Source organism: Pongo abelii, chromosome 1 (genome assembly GCF_028885655.2).
Source record: "Pongo abelii isolate AG06213 chromosome 1, NHGRI_mPonAbe1-v2.0_pri, whole genome shotgun sequence".
NCBI classification, from domain to species: Eukaryota; Metazoa; Chordata; class Mammalia; order Primates; family Hominidae; genus Pongo; species Pongo abelii.
In genome coordinates this window covers 170,137,501-170,161,835 of record NC_071985.2, presented here as the reverse complement: position 1 = coordinate 170,161,835, position 24,335 = coordinate 170,137,501, and the positions used below count along the sequence as shown (strand labels likewise).

Sequence of the window (24,335 nt, the reverse complement as noted above, 5' to 3'; positions counted from 1 at the left end):
CTCATTTTATAGGAGAGGGAACTTGGGCAGTGAGAAATTATCTGGCTAAGTTCACACAGTGAGGAAAGGACAAAATCAGAATTCAAACCCGGGTGGCCGTCTGCAGAGCCCACGTTCTCAGCAAAGACATCCTCTTGTACTCTGCAGAGTGTTTGGCAAACAGGGAGTGGTCATTTTAGCTGGGCCACATGGGGACATTGCATGGGGACAGGGTGACTAAAGGACAGAGAAAGGGCTTTGCAGTCAAATAGTCTGAGTGTGCTTTCCCTCTGACAGTGAAACCTCCTGAGCCTCAGTGTGCTCAGTGTAAATATGGGAATAATGGTACCCCCCGCACAGGGATACTGTGAAGATTCACCAAATAATGTCTATGAAGTGATGTTCATTAAACCATAGCTGGAAAGCTACATGTAAGCACTGAGGATTTTTTTTTTTTTTAATTGAGACAGGGGTCTCACTCTGTCACCCAGACTCGAGTGCAGTGGCGTGATCTTGGCTCACTGCAGCCTCCGCCTCCTGGGCTCAAGCCATCCTCCTACCTCAGCCTCCAGAGTAGCGGGGATCACAGGCGTGTGCCACCACACCCAGCTAATTTTTCATATTTTTGGTGGAGATGGGGTTCCATCATATTGTCCAGGCTGGTCTAGAACTCCTGAGCTCAAGTGATCCACCTGCCTTGGTCTCCCAAAGTGCTAGGATTACAGGTGTGAGCCACTGCACCCCGCACACTAAGGATTTTGAAGAGAGGGCTACAAAACTGAGGCTGGTCATTTGGAAACTTGGGAGAGACTGTGCTAGGGCAGGGAGAGCCTAAGGCAGGAGGGGAGGCAGGAGCGAGTGCAAGTTTGTCCCTGTCACTGTAAGTGAGGAGGACTCACGTGTTTTTCTGTTTTCCCTGCCTGGGATCCTTAACTCTGTTACACTTCTTCAACCAGGCTCTTCCTAACAGAGTGACCCTGGCCCTGGCCTTGAACTGTCCTCTAGACTTATTTTCAGACTTTCACTTCATAATCCAACAGTATTAAACTTCATGGTCAAAAAAGGACTTGTCAGGCATGTGGGTTTAGTTTGTGCGTGCGGATCAAGGAGGAGGAGAGGGTTACTGTTTGATAATCCTCAAGAAAAAGTACCTGTTCTAAGTACAAAGTGGGAGCTGCCCAGCATGTGCCAAGAGCTTCTAGAAAAGGCACTGGGGGTGCTCTGCAAACCCACCCTTCCTTCTCCCTCTCCCCTACTTCCTCCTAACCCCCACCTCCCTAACAGGATCCTCTAAGGTCTTGAGGGCAAAAGGCAGTGAGGAATAGCAGAATTTCCAAAAGGTCCAAGAGTTTGTTGAAGAGTCTACCTGTATGATTAGGGGACATTTATTTATTTACTTATTTATGAGACAGGGTCTTGCTGTGTCACCCAGGCTCGAGTCCAGTGGCAGGATCATGGCTCACTGCAGCCTTACCCTCCGCAGCTCAAGGAATCCTCCTGCTTCAGCCTCCCAAGTAGCTGAGACTACAGGCGCATGCCACCAGATCTCGCTAATTTTTTATTTTTTATTTTTTTAATTTTTAGTAGAGACAAGGTCTCACTATGTTGGCTAGACTGGTCTCTAACTCCTGAGCTCAAGTGATCCTCCTGCCTCAGCCTCCCAAAGTGATGGGATTACAGGCATGAGCCACCATGACCAGGCAATTTTTGTTATGTTAAGTCTGTGAGAACATCTTCCTCCACCATTAAAACTAAAATTTTCAACTGATGTTTACAAGTTATTTCCCCTGCCCCACTCGTTTTTTTACAAGCCTGGCAACCAAACCTTAGCCAGGTTAACTGACTTGCTAGTAACAGCTCAAGATTCAAACCCAGGTTGGTCTAAGCCCAGAATCTAAGTTCATAACTGCTGCTCTGCTAAACTCCTTATAAGATGGTATTTTGTTAGAGGTACAACTATTCCCAGTTGTTTAGAATGGTTATATTTTCTTTTAAGCAAATCAAAATGCTTTTTATTGTGGGTGATGGTGACGGTCACTCTGTGCAATGCTTGGAAAAGCCAACCTTGAAAACCTGGATCTGTAGCACCTCCTCTCTCTTTGCAGTTTAGACAGGCAGGAATTCAAATCCTGACTCACCAGCTCCTGGCAAGTCACTTAACCCCTTTGCTTCTCAGTCTTTTTATCTATTAAATGGGTATAATAATACCCACTTTGCTGGATGACAGGCAGGATTTGAGATAATGAATACTGAGCACCTGGCGTGTAGCAGGGTAAAAAGCAGCTGTTATTATTAGCAGGGTCTAGATTGTGTCTGCAAAACGTCACTGGTGAAGCCCTCCTCTTTTTGACAGTGAAAGTTTCCACAGTTTGTTGTCACTGTTTTCAAGGCAGGCTGCCTGTGAGACTGGCCACCCCACCCAGCTTCTCTGTTATTGCATCTTCTTGCCTCCCTAACACAGTTGGCTGCTTGAGCCAGTGGCAGGCAAGACCATAATCTTCCACATTTGTCATCAGACTTGATGGATAGTATTCCCAAGTTAATGCCATAAATGCTGTTTGGAAATTACAAGTCCATGCTGCTGGTGGTCTAGCCAAAAAAAAAAAAAAAGAATTAATTTATAATCATGCATATAAATTTCCTAGATAGTGTTATTATCATTCAGGGGTTGAGTTATGGTGCATATGGGGAGTGGCTACTGGAACAGAAAACCATGTCGCTATAACTCAGTGTAATTCCAATGACAATAGTTATATCTATCACTTTGTTATAAATCAATTGATACCCTGTGTTAAGTGAGGAGGCCTCGCCTCCCCAAATGCATAGGAGGAGTGGCAGAGAGGCTTTGGAGCTTTGTTTAAGGTGTTGCTGGCCATGCTGACTCACGCTGATGGGAAGGCAGAAAAGAGAAGCTTTGTGAAATTCTTGCATGGACTCCAAATGCCTTGGCCCACTGGACAATGTATCCCAATGTATTCCAATCTATTAGCATTTTAAAAAGTGAATGACATACCTATATCTTTAAAGATAGGTCTTTTGCTTGCATTTTGTCTAAAAAGACTAAATTTTCAGAACTGGAATTATTTATTAATTGAAGACAGGATTCTGACTGAAACGGCATCAGTCCCAGAAGAGCCAGTAAGCATTTGAAGGCCTCTCTAAATGCCATGAATCAGGCAGTATATCTTTCCTGTTAATCTATATTGGTTCCCTCCCAAAGGCAATTGACCCTGGGGAAAGGTAAAACAGAAGAATCTGAGTACCACTGACCTAGCATGTAACTGGCTTTGAAAGTGCACTGCTGGGGAGAAGAATGCGGAAATATCACAGGGAGCAATAGCTTGCGGAGAAAAGACGATGGTTTGAAGTCAGTGGAAAGTAATTTTGCCAAGTGCAGAGTTATCTAGTTCACCTATTGTTCAATCTAATGAAAAAGCAGGGCTATTCTGGAGTGTGTTACAGTATGTAGTTTGTCAATTACCCAATCAGGGGGCATTGCTCATTCAGCCAGGATTGAGGGCAATACCCATACTATTTTATTACTATGAAGCCTCAACTTGGCATATTTTTATATAGACTATAGGGTGTTTAATAGCCATGCAAAACTAGGACTTTTTCATCCTTTCTGGCCTAAGTCCATTGTCAGTGGGCTACATTAGTTTATGTCACTGCAATTAGGATGTTACAATATGCAGTTTTAAACTCATAAATATATGGGAAGGTAGAAGGTGTAGAGTTATGATCCCTCAATTTTAAAAAAGGCAGGAACAGGTGATCAGTTTATAAGGAAAACAACCTGAGAGGCTAGGGTACCTGTCTACTAAAAATCTAGAAGGTGCCTTAGAGTCTATGGGGGAAAAATCTCCGTTTACAAGCTTCCATATGTATCCTAAAATCTCCTTCATCCCCATAGAATTCCAGCCCTCAATAGAAATAAGAGTGCATTTGAAAAGCCCCTTAGGAAAAGCTCTGTTATATCCATGTTAACATAAAAGCAACTTAAAATCATCCTTGTTTTAAAATTTAATTTAAAATTTAATTTTTAATTTAGGAAGTTCGCACTAAGATTGGTCAATCCTCCAGTTTACAAATATCATTTCAGAGCATACTTAATGTACAACTGCTGTTAATCATTGGGAGTCCTACAAGCTGTTATTCATTTAAAAATGCATATATTTTGATTCTTCTGTTTTGAAGAACATAGTACACATTTCCATAATAAAGCATTTCCCCTTTTGTGCCTGTGATAATCTGTTCAGTGGTGTCAAATATTTTTTGACTTTGATAAAAATGTATTGAGGGTCAAGATCATCTCTTAATAGTTCACATTTCTATTTAATAACCTGCCTCAGTGTCAAAAGACAACCCCATCGTCTCGCAGTTCCAGGAAGTATTATGCGCTGCCGTCCCATCTCCAGATGTACATCAGACATGTCCATGTTATTCCATATTCGGTCCATTCCAGAGAAAGGCTAAAGGAGACAAAGGGTACGGATCTTGTTAGGTGCAGCCTCTGACACTATCACTATCAATTGTCTTTTGCCGAGGCTGATCATCACCTCAATTATCTAGTGTCCAGCCTACCTGATAGGTTTTTGCAAACTATAACTCTTCTGTCGATGAGCATGGAATAATGACAATCAGGAGCAAATGGACAGAATACAAAAGAGATAAATCCAGAAGTAAAATACATAAGTCTATCTCCACATATAGACATACAATATGCTTCCAGTATCAAGTGATTCAACATAATGTATAGCTAGTGGTTTTTTTGCAGGCTTATTGAGATTATGCTAATATGCTAAGTAAATTAGATAGAGCTGTTGGTTTAAATGTTTTTCCCATTTTATCATTTCAATGGAAACATACCTAATATTTAAAAATATTGCAATACGTCAAATGAACATAAATATATAGAATTTCCCCTCAAATCATTGCATTTGTAATTTATAGTAAAAACCATTTTAAAGTTAAATAGGGATATTTTGTTTAAGAGAAGATATATTTTTCTAAATGATTCCAATTGAAATTCAATTTCAAACTGAAATCATGAATCAAGGAGGAAGTAAAATACACTGGTAAAGTATGCTGGGGATCATAGCAGTATGTATTTTTTAGCCATACATGGTTCCACACAACACAAGAAAATAGATTTTAGTGCAATATTAATTGAAGTTTTGCCAGTGTGTGGTTCAGGAGGTTAATTTGAAAAGAATACATTACCAATATATTTATAGCATTTAAATAAATTAAAATTATGCTTCACACATCAATAATGCAGCTGTTAAATAATATTTTTATTCTATGTAAATCCCATCCATTCATCTCAGTTGTATAATAAATGACCATAATTACAGAGCTTCATTGGGAGGAAGGTCATTGGTAATCCTGTAATTCCTCATTGGTGTAAAGAGAGAAAACAGAACTGTTTGTGATGAATGTATTCAACCTTTGCATACTTTGGTACTTTGGACCATGCATTAAAATGCAGTCAGAAATTAAGTTCTTCACTTCCACAGCATTTTTAATCTGTTGTGTTGAATTTTTTTTTTTTTTTTTTTTTTTTGGTAACTAGGGCCTTCTTGAAGTGCTTCTTTTTGGTCTATACACACCACCTCCCCCCCAAATTCAGGCTGTCCTATGTCCCATAAATCCAATTTGAAGTCATTTCTCTATAAATAATTTCCTTAATTTTCAGTACTTCTTTTTACTTCTAAGAGGAAACATGATCTTCACATTCCTCTCAAGCTGCGGCATTCTAAACATGAACTCAAGTTCTCCGTCTTGTTTTTAGATGAGCTCTTCTCTTGGCAGATCTCTATTTTCAGGTCACCAGGGAAGGCATTTAGTAAATTTTTTCCCTTGAAGAATCTTTGGCTCTAACTTGGAAGATCTTTGGCTCTAACCTGGTTCCCATTCTCCTTTAATGCAAGGATGTAACCTGTTTTTCCTAGAGGGATTAAAGATACATAAAAGTGAATGTGAATGTTAAAAGTAATGGACCAGTGACAAATAAATTACAGAGAAGATAACAAATTAAGACATTAACAAAGATAGCTCTGGTTTAATTTCTCTGTAGACCGTGTGTCCTTCTAACCCTAGAGGCTGTGCATTTTCTGTCCTTTCTAGGAGCAGACAAGGCTTGGGCTTTGCATATGGAAATAAGGACAAATGACTCTTAATTCCTAATGAGAAAAGTATCAAAGTGAGCAGTATTCCCTATGTGTGCCATAACGGCTTATAATTGAAAGGCCTGCGGAAGAAAGGGTTCCAAGCGGAGGGAATTCTTTTTAATGAAGCTTGGATTTAGTCCCATTATTCTAATAAAGTGTAATCAATTGGTGCTGACAACCTGGAGGTCTAGTTCAACCTCTGATTAGATCTTGGTTGTTTTTAAGGCCACAGGCATGAGGAAGGGAAACACAAGTTAATAGGCTTTTGGGTCAGTGATCCACACTTCCTGAAGCGAGCTGGAGTTCGAAGGAGGGCAATTTGGAAGCTGTCTTAGCATAAATCTAAAGCAAGGCTCTGGCTGTCCAGGGGGAACCAGGCCCTCAGCATTCCCCAAGACATGCTTTGAGCCGATTCTACTCTTAATCCAATTTACTCAGCCGAATAAGTCCCACTGCTTCAGCTTGCCAACAAATTAAAATCCAGCTTCATAAAAACACCTTGAATTTGGAAGGTATTGGCTGGCCCACTAGACTCGAAACTTCATTTATTCTGGCTAACTTCTCAATTATCTTCCCAGCAGTGGAGATGTGTAAAAGTGCAAAAATCAATAGGGTTCTATTCCCATTCTATTGGAAAGGGAAAAATTAATGAGATAGGACACTCTCTTAATCAGAAATAAATGTTTTAATTCAGATAATGACATAGTTTTCCCTCGCTGAAGGATGACAAATGCTGGGCTGTGCCCCCAGCAGAAGCAGTTTCAATTTTATTGTAAATATAAAAGGTATTGATCGGTGAGATGTACAAACCCCATTGCTTACAAAAGCCATTCAGGGGGACTGGGAAAACTATTAAGCACTGGGTCAGAAATCAATAAACAACACTGAAATGTAGCAGAGGTCGCCCTAGGCATTGTGGCATCTTTGAAAGCCAAGTGGCAGGAATAGTGACAGAAATGTCTCTTGTGGAACAATGTTGGGGATGAAGAGGGTCAGATGTTTAATCTCTTCTGTGGTTTGACAGGTCCTGGGAACAGAACTAATGCAGTCTTTCACTGCTGTCTTTGATTTAAATACATGCTGATTCATCCCCTTGCTGACAACTGTATTTATTGGCTTTGGGGTGCCTAAATGTATTCGCAGGGAAGAAATCAGGGCATATTTCCAAAGACAGGGCAGTTGTGTTTATGCAAATGGGCCACACCTTGAGTCCCCTTCTCTCTTTTCAGGAAAAAATAAATAGACACCAAAACTTCCTTTCATCACGCCAATAGTTGGGAATACAAGTCTACCACACTGAACCTCCTATTAGAGCAATTACAAGGAAGATGATAGAGCATGAAGTATTTTTTGTAACAGCTGACTAAATGCAATATTTCTCCTTTTGGGGTTTTAATTTTAATACTCACTTTAAATTCAAATGTAGTATGGGCTTCCTTTTCTCCAGTCCTTTATTAGGAGTTAGCATATTCAACAATCTCTAGACCACCCTCCTTTCATATGTGGTATTGGGGGGCAAAGAGATTATAATCAATCATCATTTTTCCCAACCCATCCTCCATTCCCTAAGGTAGTTTTGAAACTAGATGATTAACCCAGATTAGAGACTTCCCTTACAGTTTGAATGGAATTGGGTTGAAGCTTTAAATAACATGAAGATAGTCATTGAACTAAAACACAGCTTTTACTGCTGAAAATGCCAGGCAAGAAATACCCAGAGCTGAGAGAAATTACATAAGGGAAGAGATTCTATGCATGTAGGTGGAATCCAATTTTTCTAATAAGATATTGATTTGAAAGGTTTAAAGCTGAGTATTGAAACTTTTAACAACATCATTTCTGAAGCAGAGACAAAGCCTTCTCTCCCCTCCAAAATGCCAGGAGCTGCGCCTTGTGTTGCTGAAGACTGTTCCCCTCTTGACACAGGTATGATTATGAGATTGGTGAGGGTCAGGCTGCCCATCAGTAGGTGAAGTGTTCAGCTGCTGAGGATTTGAGTTTCATCTCACCTCAGATATTATGTCAGTTTCATGTCATTTTCATTCCTGAGAATGATTTGAGAGCACTCCTTGTCCCCTGTTATTGCGGTCACTTGACCTCAGATGTAACTTCTGTCGAATACCATCATTTTAACAAAGTCGAGGAGTTGCACATCCCTAGCCAAAGCTGACCTTTCCAGCCTGCAGCTCCCCAGTTGGCTCTGACGGCAGATTTTACTGCCCCCTCCATTCCCAACAAATGAATATTAAGGCCTCAATGAATTGGTTCACATTGGAAGTTACAGTTTTTCATTGCCATGAGCATTTTAAAAATTTAATCCCCCTCCCCTCTTTGTATTTGGTCCATAGTACTGGTATTTTTCTTTTTGCATGTGGATGTTCAAACATGGAAAACTACTTTCTGCTTAAAAACAATATTCTGACCCCCTCAAATGGCAATTCTACATTTGTCACCTAAAACAGAGATGAGACACCTTGATTTCCTGTCTGGAAGATGTGTTCCTTTTTCCCTCACAACCTGTTGCCTCCCTATCCTTGTCCCTTGTCCTTTGTCCTTTTAGCATTTTAAAGTTATTCTTAAATTTACAAGAAGAAGAAAAGTAATTGGGTCATCATGATTTTCAAAGGCCCTCAAACTAGAATACATGTCCTCATTTCCGGGCCCCTGGGCTAGTTCTAAGGAATTGATAGCCTCATAGTAAAAGGAAGTTTCTTTCCAACAGCTCGTATCATAGAAGAAGCTACTGGCTTAAGAAAGTGTTGGGAGCTTATCCCAGGTTACATGGCAAGAGCGAGACACAGAACAGGGACCAGAACCTTTGCTTTCTGAGTTCTTTCCCTGCTGTAGCCACACCCAACACCAGTGCCAAACTGTGCCTGAAGCTTAAAAGGCCTGCTCACTCTCACCGTATTGCATTAGCATATTAAGTGTGCCTAGTACAGTGCCTGGCATCTAGAACAGGACTGGCAAACTTTGCATGTAAAGGGGCCAGATTGTAAATATTTTAGAAATTGCTGGCCACATATGATCTCTGTCATACATTCTTGTGTGTGTATGTGTGTGGGTTCATAAAACGTTTAAATATGTAAAACCCATTCTTGGCTTCTGGGCTGTACAAAAACATGTTGTAGGTAAATTTGGCTCGTGGGCCACAGTTTTTTGACTGATCTGTGAACTGGAAGGTGCCTAATGTTTGTTAGTTGATTGTAAGATGAATGTGGGGGTTAACTGTTCATTTTAGGATCAGATAAAATGGTTTTAGTGAAAGTGCTTCCGACCCAAAGGCACTTGATAAATGTTAGTAATGTTAGTAATTATCACCTTCTGGGAGCTTAGTTCAATTGTAGAGTTAGAGCATGGACCAATAAACCACTGGTTCCATGTTTGAAAAGCACATCCACCTGAGCCAATGTTACCTAAATCATAGTTTTCCATTTTCTTCATGAATCATATGGAATTACCACTGTTGGATCATTTTTCATGTACAAGAATGGCCAACTCTGTGGTTCAACCTAATATGGTCTTCCCACATCACCCAAACAAGTTAATATATGAATGTCAGGCTAAGAGATTTACTACTTTGAATTAGGGAATGTAAGTGATTGTCTTCTTATCCAGGGACATGGCACGAAGAAGCCAAGTTCATTCCCTATGTCATGGGGCCAGCTAAGATAGGGACCTGAGGGCCTTATCACTAGCTTGCCTTCTATACTACAAAAATAGAGTTTGGCGGCACCCTGGGGCACTCCACCACTCCCTCCCCACCCTGTTCAGGATGGCTTTCCAGCTCTGTCATCAATATGTAGCTTTGGTAAGTGTCTGTTGTGAGTTTGGATGCTGGGAGGTAGAGGCAGGAGTCTGGGAATGGAAATAAAATTGGTGACATGTGGGAAATCAGGTCAGATTATGGTCACAGCTCCTTTGCACATGGTAGGTCTATAGTTGATTTAATGATTTGACTTCTGGATTTCTACAACTTGGAGGAGGCCCCAGGCTGGTCCCAATAGCTAATTGAGGCCTGTTCTCATTCCCTGAGTCAGATTGTCCCTTATTTCATCGATGTCATTTCAAAGAACAAATCCGTACGGTTTTAGGAATCTTTCCTCTAAGACGTTAGGAAAATTTTCCAGACCCTGTCATTTGGAGAACTCTAAGATTCTATAAATATCTTGCATTCAATTAATGTTTATTTGGTACCCATAAGGTGCTAGGTGCTCTTCAATCCAAATTAATATTCTTCAACCCAAGTGAGCTTTAACACAAATTCTTCAATACAAGTGAACGAAACAAAGATTCTGGTCCTCTTGGGACTTACATTCCAGTGTCAAGAACAGACAATAAACAAATAAGCAGGAAAACCATCTGGTGGGCTAGATGATGATTAGCTCTCTAGAGATAAGCATGGAAAGAGGCAAGGAGCGAGAGTTACAACTGGCTTCCATAATCAAGTGACAATTGGGCCAAACTCTGAAGGAGGAGCGGGGGCACGACGCAGGTATCTGCCCAGGGAACAGCACAGTGGTGGGGTGTGCGGTTGCTGGGGCTGTTCAGGGAGCAGCCAGGAGACCCATGTGTTTAGAGCAGAGTGAACCAGGGGGTCAGAAGTAGGAGTTGAGATAGGAGGGGTTGCAGAGGCCACATTCTGGGGGGTCTCACCAGTGATTTTCTCAAAACAACGTTTCCTTTGTTCACTGCTGGGTCCCCAGTGCCTCGCCAGCTCCTTGGCACTTCAAGGAGACCCTCAATAAATATCTAAAAACAGTGCATGCACAGGCCACTAAAATGGGTGTGGAAAGGCTTGAATAACTCAGACACAATAGTGGAAGGTTACACCTTAAGATGGCACTTCTAATTTCAGTTTGTGTTTTCTATTTCAATGCAAAATTTATAGAAATAGCAGAATAAATAGAACGAAGACTTGTATCTCATAAGTTAATATATCCTGCTTTCTTTGGACAGATCTGTTATCTTTTTTATAATTACATTCTTTTTGGGTTTTCTGTTTGGGTTGGAGGGATTATCCTTTTGGTTCTGATGCCCTGCTCATATTTTGGGCAGGTTCCCTACCTGTTCTGCTTCCAGACTGGGTTCTGGACCAGCCTCCTCTGTAGTGTGAGTTACATTATAATCTGCAACACACAATTCGGCGCCCAATTTCCAGCATCAGTGCCTTTGTCTAATGGAATCGTGGGCCTCCATGTCCTCTTTCCTTAGTGAGGTTATCAGCTCTTTCGGGGCCGGGCAAGGTCTCATACTTCTTGCACATTCCAGGAACAAACTGATGTGGCTGCCATAAATACTGCCAACTGATTTTGATAAACTCGTGTGTGAGTGTATGTATGTTAGGAAAAATAGTTTAGACGTAATCCTCTCTGGAACCAAGAAAACAGAATACATTAACTTTCAAAATATCTTTCATTTCCTCAGTAGTCGCTATGCTCCACATGTCTGATCTGTCTTGTCAGGTAGAGAGCCTTGTGGGAAATGCCATTTGCTCCTTTGGGGGGCAGTAAGGTATGGTAGAAAGCGCATTGACTTTGGTTTCAGAAGCTTGGGTTGAATCCCAACTCCCTAATCATTTTTTTTTTTTTTTTTTTTGAGACAGGGTCTTGCTCTGTCACGCAGGCTGGAGTGCAGTGGCAAGATCTCGGCTCACTTCACTGCTGCCTTGACCTCTCAGTCTCAAGCCATCCTCCAACTTCACCCTCCCGTGTAGCTGGGACTATAGGCTTATGTTACCATGCTTGACTAACTTTTGTAGTTTTTGTAGGACAGGGTCTCACTATAATACCCAGGCTGGTCCTGAACTCCTGGCCTCAAGTGATCCTCCTGTCTCAGCTTCCCAAAGTGCTGGGATTAAAGGCATGAGCCACCACACCCGGTTCTTAGTTGTTCTGTCTTGGGTAAATATCTTAGCTTCCTTTAACCTCTGCTCTCTCATCTGTAGAATGGGGATGGTTATTACCTCTCAAGAATGTTGCAAGAAATGAAAAAATAATGTATGTAAGACAGTGCCTGGCACTTTGTATTTAAGAAATCATAGGTATTGCTAAAGGAATAATGACAAATGGAAACCATAGCAAAGTTTAAAAAATTAACTTAAATAATATTTTTGCTCCTTGACACTCTATCTTCCAGAGAAGATAAATTAGGAGTTAGTATTAACCATCTAGAAACTTCTTTTGTGGATTTCTGGAAGCCATTGGGAGGGGTGGGGTGAAGCATTTGAAACATAGGGATTGGCTTGGGTAAAATATAGTTTAAGAAAACTGGGTGCATTTGGATCACGACCAGTTCATTAAGACTGAAAGTTCACCATGAAAAGGACCAGGTCAGGGCCAAGGCAGCAGAAGTGGGCAGTGGCCACATGCTGAAGACCCTGGAGCTTCCTGCTAAGAAGACAGGATTTTATCCAGTAGGCAATGGGGAGGCATTGAAGGAGTGTGTTGGTTACCTGCATTTATGACTTTCCCACCGCTTTGTCTTTCTTGTGATTATATTGTACGACAATGAACTATTGGAAGTTATCACACTTTTATAGTAGTTCTAAGAACACACATATGATACTGACTTTTGTTAAAATGGGGAGCATTAGCCAGGTGCAGTGGCTCACACCTGTAATCCCAGCACTTTGGGAGGCCGAGGCAGGCGGATCACTTGAGCGCAGGAGGTTGAGACCAGCCTGGCCAACGTGGCGGAACTCCATCTCTACTAAAAATACTAAAAACTACCCAGGCATGGTGGCACTCTGGTGGGCTGAGGCAGGAGAATCACTTGAATTCAGGAGGTGGAGGTTGCAGCGAGCCAAAATTATGCCATGGCACTCCAGCCTGGGTGACAGAGGAAGACTCTGTCTTTAAAAAATTAAAAGGGGGAGTATTTGTATAAAAGCAACAACATAATTTTAGTATTGATGTTCTTTGATGTAAAGTTCTATCTGAAATGCCATAGAATCATGAAACAGAATGCCAGAGATGAAAAGGAATTCAAGAAATACCCACTCTACAATACCTTGCCAGAAGGTAAGACTGAGGCCCAAGAAATTCACCTTGTCCAAGGTGATTATACCACCTGAGGACATGACAGAAGGCTTTGTAGTTGCTCTTAATCACACACTTGTTCTGTTCTAGTCATTGTGCTGGGCACTGCATCTACATTGCCTTTCACTCATAACGATCTCGATGAAAAGGATTTTTTCACCCATTGTATAGAGGAATAAACCGAGGTGCAGATACATCAAGAACACACCGCTTATTAAGTGGTGGTGATCAGATTCACTTTTATCTCCATCTAAAGCCTAAGTTCTTATCACCGTCCCACATGGCAACATGTTAAATAGTGAGGAATGGGACCTAAAGTCAGCACTTCTCTCTTCCAGCCACATTTTCCACCTGTCAACCTTCCCCAAAGTTGAGTCCTAATTTAAGCCACACCAGCACTGGGTTGGTTACATCACGTTAACCCACAAAGAATTGCGTTTATTGTCTTCCCCTTTGGTGGGCTGTTGGTGCTGCAAATTTCTACTAAGGAGTAGACCTTTACAGAAGGCATCACTTGTGTGGGCATTTTATTGGAATGCTCTTTATTTCATCACAGAGTACCCTCATTATGAGGAACCCTGGGTGAAATTCCTGTCTTTCTCAGTTCAGGATTAACTGGGCTTCTCCTAAGAACTTGGCCTGTGGGCATATTGTCTCTTGGATGCTGTAAATGCTGTGACTGATCAGGTTTCTCTTTTTGCACTGGTTGTAAGAGCTCTCTGATCCCAACGTGAATCCCACCCATTGTGAACAGACAGAACTTTGTGGTATGCATTGCTGCGTCACAGTCTCACTCCTGGCTCAGTTTCAGGTTCCAAGTCCTACATCTTTTTTTCTCATCAATTTCTAATTTGTTTTTCCCTGATCTACTGTATATAATCTGACAAGGAACCTTGAATTGTTTTCAGAACACGGTGAGGTATAAATAATTAAACAGAAATTTTAATTCCATGTTGAATCTCCAAACCTTTTTGTAAAACCTGGTAATGGACTCAACCTGCACAATATTCCTATCGATCTTGACATAAGGAATAAGAAGCTAAGTTATAAACTCCTTACACAGAGCAGTCACCCTGGGAACACTGCAGGACCCAGGTGGGGACATCCAGGAGATGGAACGGTTCCCCACTGTCCCGTCCAAATGAACTAGGATGCCGTATCCATCCTACCTAATTAAGGAGTGCTTGAAAACAGGGCCTTTTTCTTGATTTACAAACCCTCCTCATCATCATTTATAGTGCACTGATATGTGAAGGCAGGGAGGAGAGACACTTAAGGGAAGATGGGTATTTCCTTAGATGACATTGGTGAGGGCAAGTGTCACCTTCACACAAGCACCTGAGCTCAGATAGCTTGTTAAGAGTTAGGTGGCAGCGATGGAACACGCTGTACTTATCAACAAAGCACTGATATTATCCATATTGGTACAGAAATTCAAGGACAGGACATAGATCAAGTGAGCCCAGTAGCATGTCTTTAACATTTGCTAAAAGATAAGCCTGCTGTTGGTTTTGATGCATAAGAAACTAGGGAAATCCAGTTTATTTGGGAAAAGGGTTTTTTGCAGATGTAATTAATTTCAGGATATAGAGATCAGATCATTCTGTATTATCTGGGTGGGCCCTAAATCCAATGACAATTGTTCCTAATAAGAGAAAAGTAGAGGAAGATTTGGGACACACAAAGGATTTCTGGCCATGACGTCAGAAGCAGAGACTAGAGTTATGCAGGCACAAGCCAAGGGGCGCCTGCAGCCACCAGAAGATGGAAGAGGCAAGGAAGGGCTCCCCATTTAGAGCCATTAGAAGGAGCTATTGCTCCTAGATTTCAGACTTCTGGCCTCCAGAACTATGAGAGAATAAATTTCTGTTGTTTAAGCGCCAGGTTTGCACCTTTTGTTAAGGTAGCCCAAGGAAACTAACACAACCATCAATTACCCCCACTCCTCCTGAAGCTCCCTTAGACCACAATCTTCAAACCTCCTTCTTCATCGAGTTCATTCGTGACTGCATCCATCCCCCTGAAGCTCTCACCCTCCAGCCTGGACACCTAACTCTACCCACACTCCAGATTCTCAGTCCTGTTCCAGACAGTTGTCAACCCCAAACCCAGATCACTGCCCCTCCCTTTTCCCCTCTGTTCCTGCTGTCCAGCAAGAGAGACAAATAACTATGAAGATTTGGCCCCCAAGAGTTCGTACTGTCAAACTTCAACTTACTGGCCAGGATTAAGAATATTTCTCTTTCATGTGCTTTGGTCAGAAGCTTCCTGATTTAATCTTGCACAAGAAGATTGAGCCTACTGGGTGTAGGTTCTAGAACATTCCCTGTACCCCACATTAAAACATCTTTCTCAAAGGAGGAGATTTCTCTCAGTTGAAAAGAACGGTTTACCTGACCCTGATGACCCATTTGCCCCCTATTTTGTGCCTCTCCTTTCTTTGTAGGATTTCTCAGGCGAGCCATTTATGCCAACTACCTCCATTTTGTCTTCACTAACAGTTTCCGTAACCCACGACAGTCTGACTGTTTTCTTTACAAATAGGGCTCTTTCTTTCTCTCTCTCTCTCTGATTTGTTGCTGAAGAAAATTTGCTTTTTCTTATCCTTAAAAAAAAAAAATTGCCGGTCGCGGTGGCTCACGCCTGTAATCCCAACACTTTGGACGGCCGAGGCGGGCAGATCACGATGTCAGGAGGTCAAGACTATCCTGGTCAACATGGTGAAATCCTCTCTCTACTAAAATACAAAAAATTAGCCAGCCCTGGTGGTGCACGCCTGTAGACCCAGCTACTCGAGGCAGGGGAATCTCTTGAACCCGGGAGGCGGAGGATTCAGTGAGCCGAGATCGCGGCACTGCACTCTAGCTTGGCGACAGAGCAAGACTCCGTCTCAAAAAAAAAAAAAAAAAAAAAAAATTGGCTGGGCATGGTGGCTTATGCCTGTAATTCCAAGTTTTGGGGAGGCTAAGCGGGGAGGATCGCTTGAGCCCAGGAGTTTGAGGCCAGCATGGGCAACAGAGTGAAACCCCTGTCTCTAGAAAACTTAAAAAATTAGCTGGGTGTGGTGGCGCATGTCTGTGGTCCCAGCTACATGAAAGGCTGAGGTGGGAGGATCATCTTGAGCCCAGTAGTTCAAGGCTGCAGTGAGTTATGATTGCACCATTGCACTCCAGCCTGGGTGACACAGTGAGACCTTGTCTTAAAAAAAAAAAAACCCAAAAAACAAAACAATGAATACATAAATGAATAATAAATAAAAATTTCAGCTACTACCTTGATCTTGTCTCTCTGACAATGACTCCTGGGATACTGCACAATTCCCAATCACCTTTCTTCTGTCCTGCCACTCTGACTATTCCCTTTCTTTGTTGTCTCCTCCTCCTCTTCATGCCTCCAAAGGTGTCCTTATTGACAAAGCACTGATATTATCCATATTGGTACAGAAATTTAAGAACAGGACATAGATCCAGTAGCCCAGTAGCATGCCTTTAACACTTGCTAAAAGGTAAGCTTGCTGTTAGTTTTGATGCATATGAAACTGTCTGTCTCCTCTTCAATCTTAATACAACTCCTCAGAAAGCTCGCCATTTTAATGATTGCAATGGTCACATTATTAGTCCTTATTCCTAAACTTAGGTGTCCTGTTCTTTCCTCACACCCCAGTGCCAGTCCGTGTCATTGCCAACTGGGTATTTTTTACAAAGATGTCCACACCACCTCAAACTCAAGCTATCCCAAATCAAACCAACTTCCCCATCTCAATTTCCACCACCCAGACTTTTCTTCATCTTTTCCTTCATCATGAGTCTACTCAGATACCTAGTCTTGTCAGCTTTTCCAGTAAAGTTTTGCACATACACTCTCTTCACACTTCTGCCCATTCCAGACCTTCATCACTACCCACTTTTCACTATGCAAGGCACTGTCCTTATTTAAACATGCCCCCATCTGCTCCCAGTAGACTGCAAGTTCCCCAAGCACATTCATTTTGGATCTCTGGTGCCTAACACAGATGCAAGCCCATTGAGACTCAGTAAATGTCTGCTGACTGCATGAAGAAATGAATACGTAGATCACTACCTGTATTAGTCTGTTCTCACACTGCTGATAAAAACATACCTGAGACTGGGTAATTTATGGAAAAAAAGAGGTTTAATAAATTCACAGTTCCACGTGCCTGGGGAGGCCTCACAAACATGGCAGAAGGTAAAAGGCACGTCTTAAATGGCAGCAGACAAGAGACAGAAAAAGAGCCAAATGAAATGGGTTTCTCCTTATAAAAGCATCAGATCTCATGAGACTTCTTCACTACCAGGAGAACAGTATGGGGTAAACTGCCCCCATGATTCAATTATCTACCATGGGGTTGCTCTCACAACACGTGGGAGTTATGGGAGCTACAATTCAAGATGAGATTTGGGTGGGGACACAGCCAAACCATATCACTACTGGAGCCTCTCTTACCTGGTCCCTTCCTCCCTCCCTCAAATTGTCTTGTGATCCCTGCATAATATAGTCTTATTCTTAAATCTTGCATTCTTTTATGATCTTGAAGAGTAGTCATCATTATTCTTATTTTATAGATTGAGGAAACTAGAAGCTCAGACAGGCTAAGCAACTCACTCAAGGTCCCAGAGTGAGAAAGTGGCAGAGTCTGGATAGAATCATGCTTTTTCATTTGGTATGTGCTGCCTCCTCTGGGGCAGTGGTGGAAAATTATGTTGGGTAGAAAAACCCAAATTATACAGGACTTTGAAAGCCAGGTGGAGCAGTTTGAACTTGACCCAGATAGGACTAGTCTTCAGTAACAGAGGGGCGACAGTACATACTTCTTAGGGTTGTTTGGAAAATCGAGGAAAAACACATATAATACAGAGCAGCCAAAATAAAGCCACCATTGTAGATTCTCAAAGATGGTAAAGTTATTATTTTTAATGTTTTGTTTGTGCACGTCTTTACTCCCAGCTAGATTAAAAGCTGCTTGAGGGTATGGGCCACAGGTGATATTTTTCTTTTCTTATTTTTATTTTTTTGAGATGGAGTCTTGCTCTGTCACCCAGGCTGGAGTGCAGTGGCACAACCTCTGCTCACTGCTACTTTCATCTCCCAGGTTCAAGTGATTCTCCTGCCTCAGCCTCCTGAGTAGCTGGGATTACAGGGGCCTGCCATCACACTCCGCTAATTTTTTGTATTTTTAGTAGAGATGGAGTTTCTCCACGTTGGGCAGGCTGGTCTCGAACTCCTGACCTCAAGTGATCCGCCCACCTCGGCCTCCCAAAGTGCTGAGATTATAGGTGTGAGCCACCACGCCCAGCCCTTTCCTTTTCTTTTTAAAGATTTGCGTTATTTATAGTGGCTAAGAGTGTGACCCTTGGGTCTGGCAGGCACAGCTTGGGTGTCCTCTCTACCAGCTCTGAAAATGTGGGTACAAGTCTGTCCACCTCGCTGTGCCTCAATTTCCTCATTGGTAATTTGGGTTTAAGAATAGTGCCTACTTAATAGATTACTGTCAGGATTGAATGAAATGGTATATATAATGTGCCTGCCACATTACTTTACAAAATTACTTTCATGCCTGCCACAAAGTAATTTTGAATAAACAGTAATTACTATTACTTTTGAATTAACAGTAATAGTGATAACAGTAATAAAAGTAATAGTAATAGTTATATAGTAGTTATACTAATACTATAATACTTATAGTAGTTATACTAATATAATAGTTACTACTTTTATAATTGTTATATTTACTTTTATGATATTTTTGGCTTGAAGGGAAATTTCTTTTAGAAGTCAGGGTTAGAAATAGCTTCATTGCCCTTGATGGACTGCTGCTTCTTATAGCTCTACAAACTAGGTTTCTCTGGCTGCCAGGAAGCTCAAAATTAAACTTGAAATTTAATCATAGCAGCTGTTAGACCCTAGTATTCAGAAAATATATCTGGTTTCTCCTTTTTTGAGTTGTATTTCCTACTTCCATCTCTGTTTCTCTATTTCACTAGTATTGTAAGCTGCCTTTCAAAGCACTTCTTTTTCAGTCATTGCTTTTCACCCTCTTCTTGGTCATGGTCCCCTTGACTGAACCCTCTCTCTGAGAAATCTACATGTATGTCCTAACTCTCTCCACTACAATTTTGCATCTAATTTTAGGACACTCCTGGGCTTCCTGATGTCCTCTCCAAATAAGACCCCCTGATTTAGGTGGTGACTGGGTAAAATAAAAGAGAGAGGAGACAGGAGGAGGTGGGGTGGGAGTGGAGGGATTAGGAAGAAATATCACAAAACCTTAGCGTTGAAAGAAGCCTGTGAGTCATGCATGTGACTTCCCTTGGTGCTGGAATTCCCACTCTAAAACACCTGCTGCTAAGGGAATAATAGCTCTGCTTCCCCTTGCACCTGTGGGAAGCTCCTGCTCCCAGAACAGCCCACTGCAGAACTGGCAGCACTCCCTGGCAGAATGCTTCTCCTTCCTCTGTTGAATTGGCCACCTCGTCCCCTACAGAATCATGCACACATCTGCAGGCACCTCTTCAGCTACCAGAAGACTGTTTTCATGGTGGCTAGAGCCTTCTCTTCTCTAGAGCAAACAGCTGCAATGCTTTCAGTCCTTTCTTACATGGTAGGGTTTCACGGCTCCTGCCTGATTTGGTTCGGTCTATACCTTCTGTGGGATCTGCTTTTCAAAGCTGCCCTTCTCACATGGGAGTGGAGCTCAGGAGCCATATTTACACCATGTCCCTCCACCCCCACCTCCCACCTGTGGCTGATGGAATCCAGGAGAACCCTAAACCTAGATAAGAGGCCAATCATGCATTCTACCCTGGACATTTGGAATTGGATTCAGGGCCACTACTTAGTTTCTGCTGGTCTTTTCCATGCAAAGAGGTAACCCTGCTGGCTCCTCTATGCATTCAGAGGTGTGACCCTCCGTCTGCATGGTGGAGAAAGCCAAGAATAAAGTAGGTGTAGAGGCAGAGAAGAAAGTGCAGGTGGCGTTGGAGAGGGAAAGAGAAAAGAGAGTAATTGCTAGTTCTGGACAACTCTCCAGTTCCTGGTTCCGTTCTTCTTTCGATCTTGGCTGCCCTTTTGGGTTCCATGAAATATCCCTGTGACCTTGTAATAAATGCCCCTTTTTGGTTTAAACCAGTTGAAGTGAGTTTCTGTTAAGTGCAAAGTCAGTCTCCTCCTCTCCTCTCCTTTGTCCGCCTCCCCACCCCTCCCTTCCTCTCTTCTCATTTCTCCTCCCCATAATTCTTGGGTTCTCATGACCTTCATTTATTTCTATGCCTTTCCACCGTCCACATTTGCCTTGCTGCAGATCAAATCTCTCCAGCTATTTAATCCTGAAGCTCTGCTTCTCTTTTGAATAGGGAAGCCTGGTCTCTCATTCTAACCTCACACTCTACAAGGCAAAAAACTTCTTTTCCTTTAAACCTCCTTTGCTGGCCACTGAGATCAATCAGTCCTGACCTTTGTCCTTGTCTCTGGCTTCCAATTGTCCTCCAGGAGTTTCAAGATCCCTACATATTTTGTAATCCTCTCTCCAACCGTGGCCTCAAGATCTGCCTGTTTCCTCTTAATCTCAACAGCTACATTGTTGCCCTTGTTTGTGATTACTGGGATGTTGTCCTCCCTAGTCTGTTGGCTAGCAGCTTCCTCCACCTACTGTCACTTTACAATGCTTCCAAAAAATGATACTTCCAAACAAGATGTTGCCCTATCCGCATAAACCTGATGAAGATGGCTGTATTCCATTACCCAGCTATGGTCACTTTAAGCTTCTCTGGGGGTGTTCATGTTCTGGTGCACCTATGATTAGAAAGAGTGGAATAGTCACTGTCCTGATCAACCATCTTCAATGCCTCCCTATTTTCCTCAGGATAAAGTTCAAGCTTCTTAGTCTGACAAAGTTTTTCCACATCCTGATCTCTAGCAACATTTTTTAGGGACCCTCTTCTCAAGCCTGACCATCTACCCATTTTTTCCAAATTTCACTTTGGGCTTTCTCACCTCTGGGCTCTGCATTTACTGATTCATGAGGCACATGTTTGTTGTGGTACCAGGCACTGGGGATGAAACCGTGAAAAAGACAGTCGGCTGTCAAACATGGTTTCACCCCATGCCAGTCTGGAATGTTTTCTTTATCTAGGCCATTCCTTTTTACTAGATTCTACCCATCCTTCAAATTCCCACTAACATTCATCTCTTCCACAATCACCTCTGCCTGAAATGACCTCTCTTAAACTCCTGTTTGTCTTTTCATTTGTACCCTAAAGTTACTTAGCACTGAATACCTGGATTTGAATCTGCACACTATGTCTCCTGGACTGGATTTCAGATCCTTGAAATGCAGTGTCTACTTCTGCTTCAGCTGCCCATGGGCCTTTGCACAGAGCAGGATCTAAATAAATGCATGGGATTTATTGCTGCAGCTTAGAGTCAAATTTCCTTAAAACAACCACAAGTGAATGTGGATATGCATTTGCCTCTTGGTTGACTTGCCTGAGAGTTGGTGTGTCCATTGGTTCAACATTCATATGCTTAAAATCAACCATGTCCTCCGTGCTTCAACATGGAAGAACCTTGAAAACATACTATATAAAATAAGCCAGTCACAAAAGGTTAAATATTGTGTGATTCTGCTTATATGAAGTACCTAGAGTAGTCAGATTTATAGGGACAGAAAGTGGAATGGTGGTCACCAGGGGTTGGGGAAGGGAGAATGGGGAGTTCATGTTTAATGGGCATAGAGTTTCAGTTGAGGAAGAGGAACGGGTTCTGGAGATGGATGGTGGTGATGGTTGTAGAACAATGTGAATGTGGTTAATGTCACTGAACTGTAACGCTTAAAATGGCAAATTTTATGTTATGTGTATTTTGCCACCATAAAAAAAAATCAACCCAGTTCTAGGCTTTGTAAAAGTGTGGTCCATATCTCCCACCTCTCTGGACTCCTCCCATCGCTTCCCATTTCTAGTCATTTGGTAGCACACAATAAATACTCAGGGAAGTGAAGTGCATGGCATTATTTCCTTGGAACTGAGAAGGCAAATTAGACGGGGAATCCTTGAAAATGCTTTATACACTTCTCACGTTTCACCTTGTCGCTGTCTCTTCAGGATGTGAGTGGAAAAAAGTGTCAAACCTCAAAGCCAACGAGAGAAGGTGTTTTCTGAGCTCAGATGAAGAAATCTGCAAAATTAGGAAATAATGTTTGTGCCATTTCTGGAAGCTGTGGACAGGCTTGGTTCACCTCCAAGTGATTTACCTGTGGCTCTCGATGATTATTTACTTGGCTATTCAGTTCAAGACAATCACAGGAATGTACGGCCCATAAATTAGAATAGCTATGAAACACAGGCTGCCTTTATGTTGAAACATAACTTTTGCATTTTTTTTTTTTTTACAAAGGGAAAATACATTTAATATACAGGCTTAGAGTGATCACTCTGTTCTTACTGCCTCCTTTTTAATATCAGAGTTCAGATCGGATCTCTTGCCTGTCCTAGGTCTTTGCCCTTGTGGCTGATGAAGCGTCAAGGAACAGATATTTCCCCCAAACTGAGCCCTGCTGGGGAGCTCTGAGGCCCCTTTGTTTAGCTTCTTCTACCACCCCCATCCACTGTCCCATCCCCCAAGGTTTGGCTACTTCATTGTTTTGGGGGGCTTTTCATGGCAGGTGAACATGGAAGTGGGGTCAACTATGCTAGTAGGGAGAAGGTCATGGACTTGAAGCTGGGCCCACTGGCTCTGAGTCCAGGCTCCATCACACACCAGCGCTGACCCCAGGCAGGTGACATCATTACATACGTCTATCAGATGGGGCTAAGTTCACCCCTCTCCTTGAGTTCTCATGAGGAATAGAAATAAGGAATAGCTGCACAGGGCCTGGCATTGGATAAACAGTTGTAAAGATATCAGGATGATCACTTTTAAGTAGTCTGCATTTTTTAGGGAATGGAGGAATCTAAAATTGAACATGGACAATAAATCAGATGAAGGGGAAGGTTGAGTGGTACATCACCATCTAGTAAGGATAAATGTGTACAAGTATCATAAATGGAAAAAGAATTTTTAAACATCTAGTAAGAGTGGAGGAAAAGTAGAACCTGAGAGTCTGTGCAAGTCAGGAGCACAGACAACTAAGGTAGACACCAGTGTCCTGCAGGTGAGATTGAGAGGGGTGTCAAAGGTCCCTCTGAGTCTGGGCTGGCACTGATGAACGAAGAAGCAACAGTTCTAAAGCTCGGCAACATGAGCTGGTGGCTAGAGGCAAGTATCTGGGCTCTACTGCCTCTGGTGCTAACGGGGAGAGCGCATCGGAGCACTGACTTTGGAGCCACACTGCCTGGGTTTGACTCTTGCCTCTGTCCTTAGTAGCTGTGCAACCTTGAGTAAGTTACTTAACCTCTCTGTGCTTTTGTTCCTTGGAAAATGGAAGCAATAATAGTATCACTGTTAAGGTGGTTGTGAGAACTAAGTAACATTACTATATGTAAAACTCTTAGAATACTCTGTGACACAGAGTGAGCATACAAAAAAGTGATTCATTCTTCTTTCATTCAACAAATGTTTATGGTTTCTATGCTAGAAACTGGCAAAGCGGCTGTGAAACGATTTATAGTCCCTGCCCTCATGGGACTGAAAGCCTGGCGCCCAACTATCCCTTCTTGGTCCTTGTCAATGGCTGAGCCAAAAGAAGGCTTCGGTGTGAATTCTCGGGGCTACGATAAGAACTACGGGTCTTTTCTCTGCTTTCATTTATTTCTTGACTTACCTTCTTCTGTAGACTGCAGGTAACTGAGAGTTGTCGGGCCACTCTACAAAAGGCTTACAGGTTTGAGGATACTCAATCAACGCTGAATAATAACAAGAGAAATGTATAATGTATAAACAGATTCTGTTGGGGTCTTCACATTCCTTCATCTCATTAATATATATGGGAGTGTGCTTCCGCTGCTTCGCTCCCTGATGCAGACTGTCTTCAGGTTGGCGAGGAGTGGGCAGGCCCTGCAGAGTCCCGCCTGAGGCCTGGCGAGGCTCAGATGCAAGCTCAGGATCCAAGCAGGTATCTTCTTTGTAATTTCCAATGGGTTTTCTTTGACTTGAGAAGAAACCCTTTGCTGACATCTCACCATGTGTC

General features: G+C 42.3%; 1 long non-coding RNA gene across 1 annotated transcript in view; it reads right to left on the bottom strand.

Moving 5' to 3' along the window:
* Positions 1–4,230: 4,230 nt before the first annotated feature.
* LOC129060356 (uncharacterized) overlaps positions 4,231–24,335 on the bottom strand; it is a 41,687-nt gene continuing 21,582 nt past the window's right edge. Inside the window, exon 3 of the long non-coding RNA XR_008526981.1 lies at positions 4,231–4,451. This is a non-coding gene — a long non-coding RNA (uncharacterized LOC129060356). The remainder of the gene's footprint in view (positions 4,452–24,335) is intronic.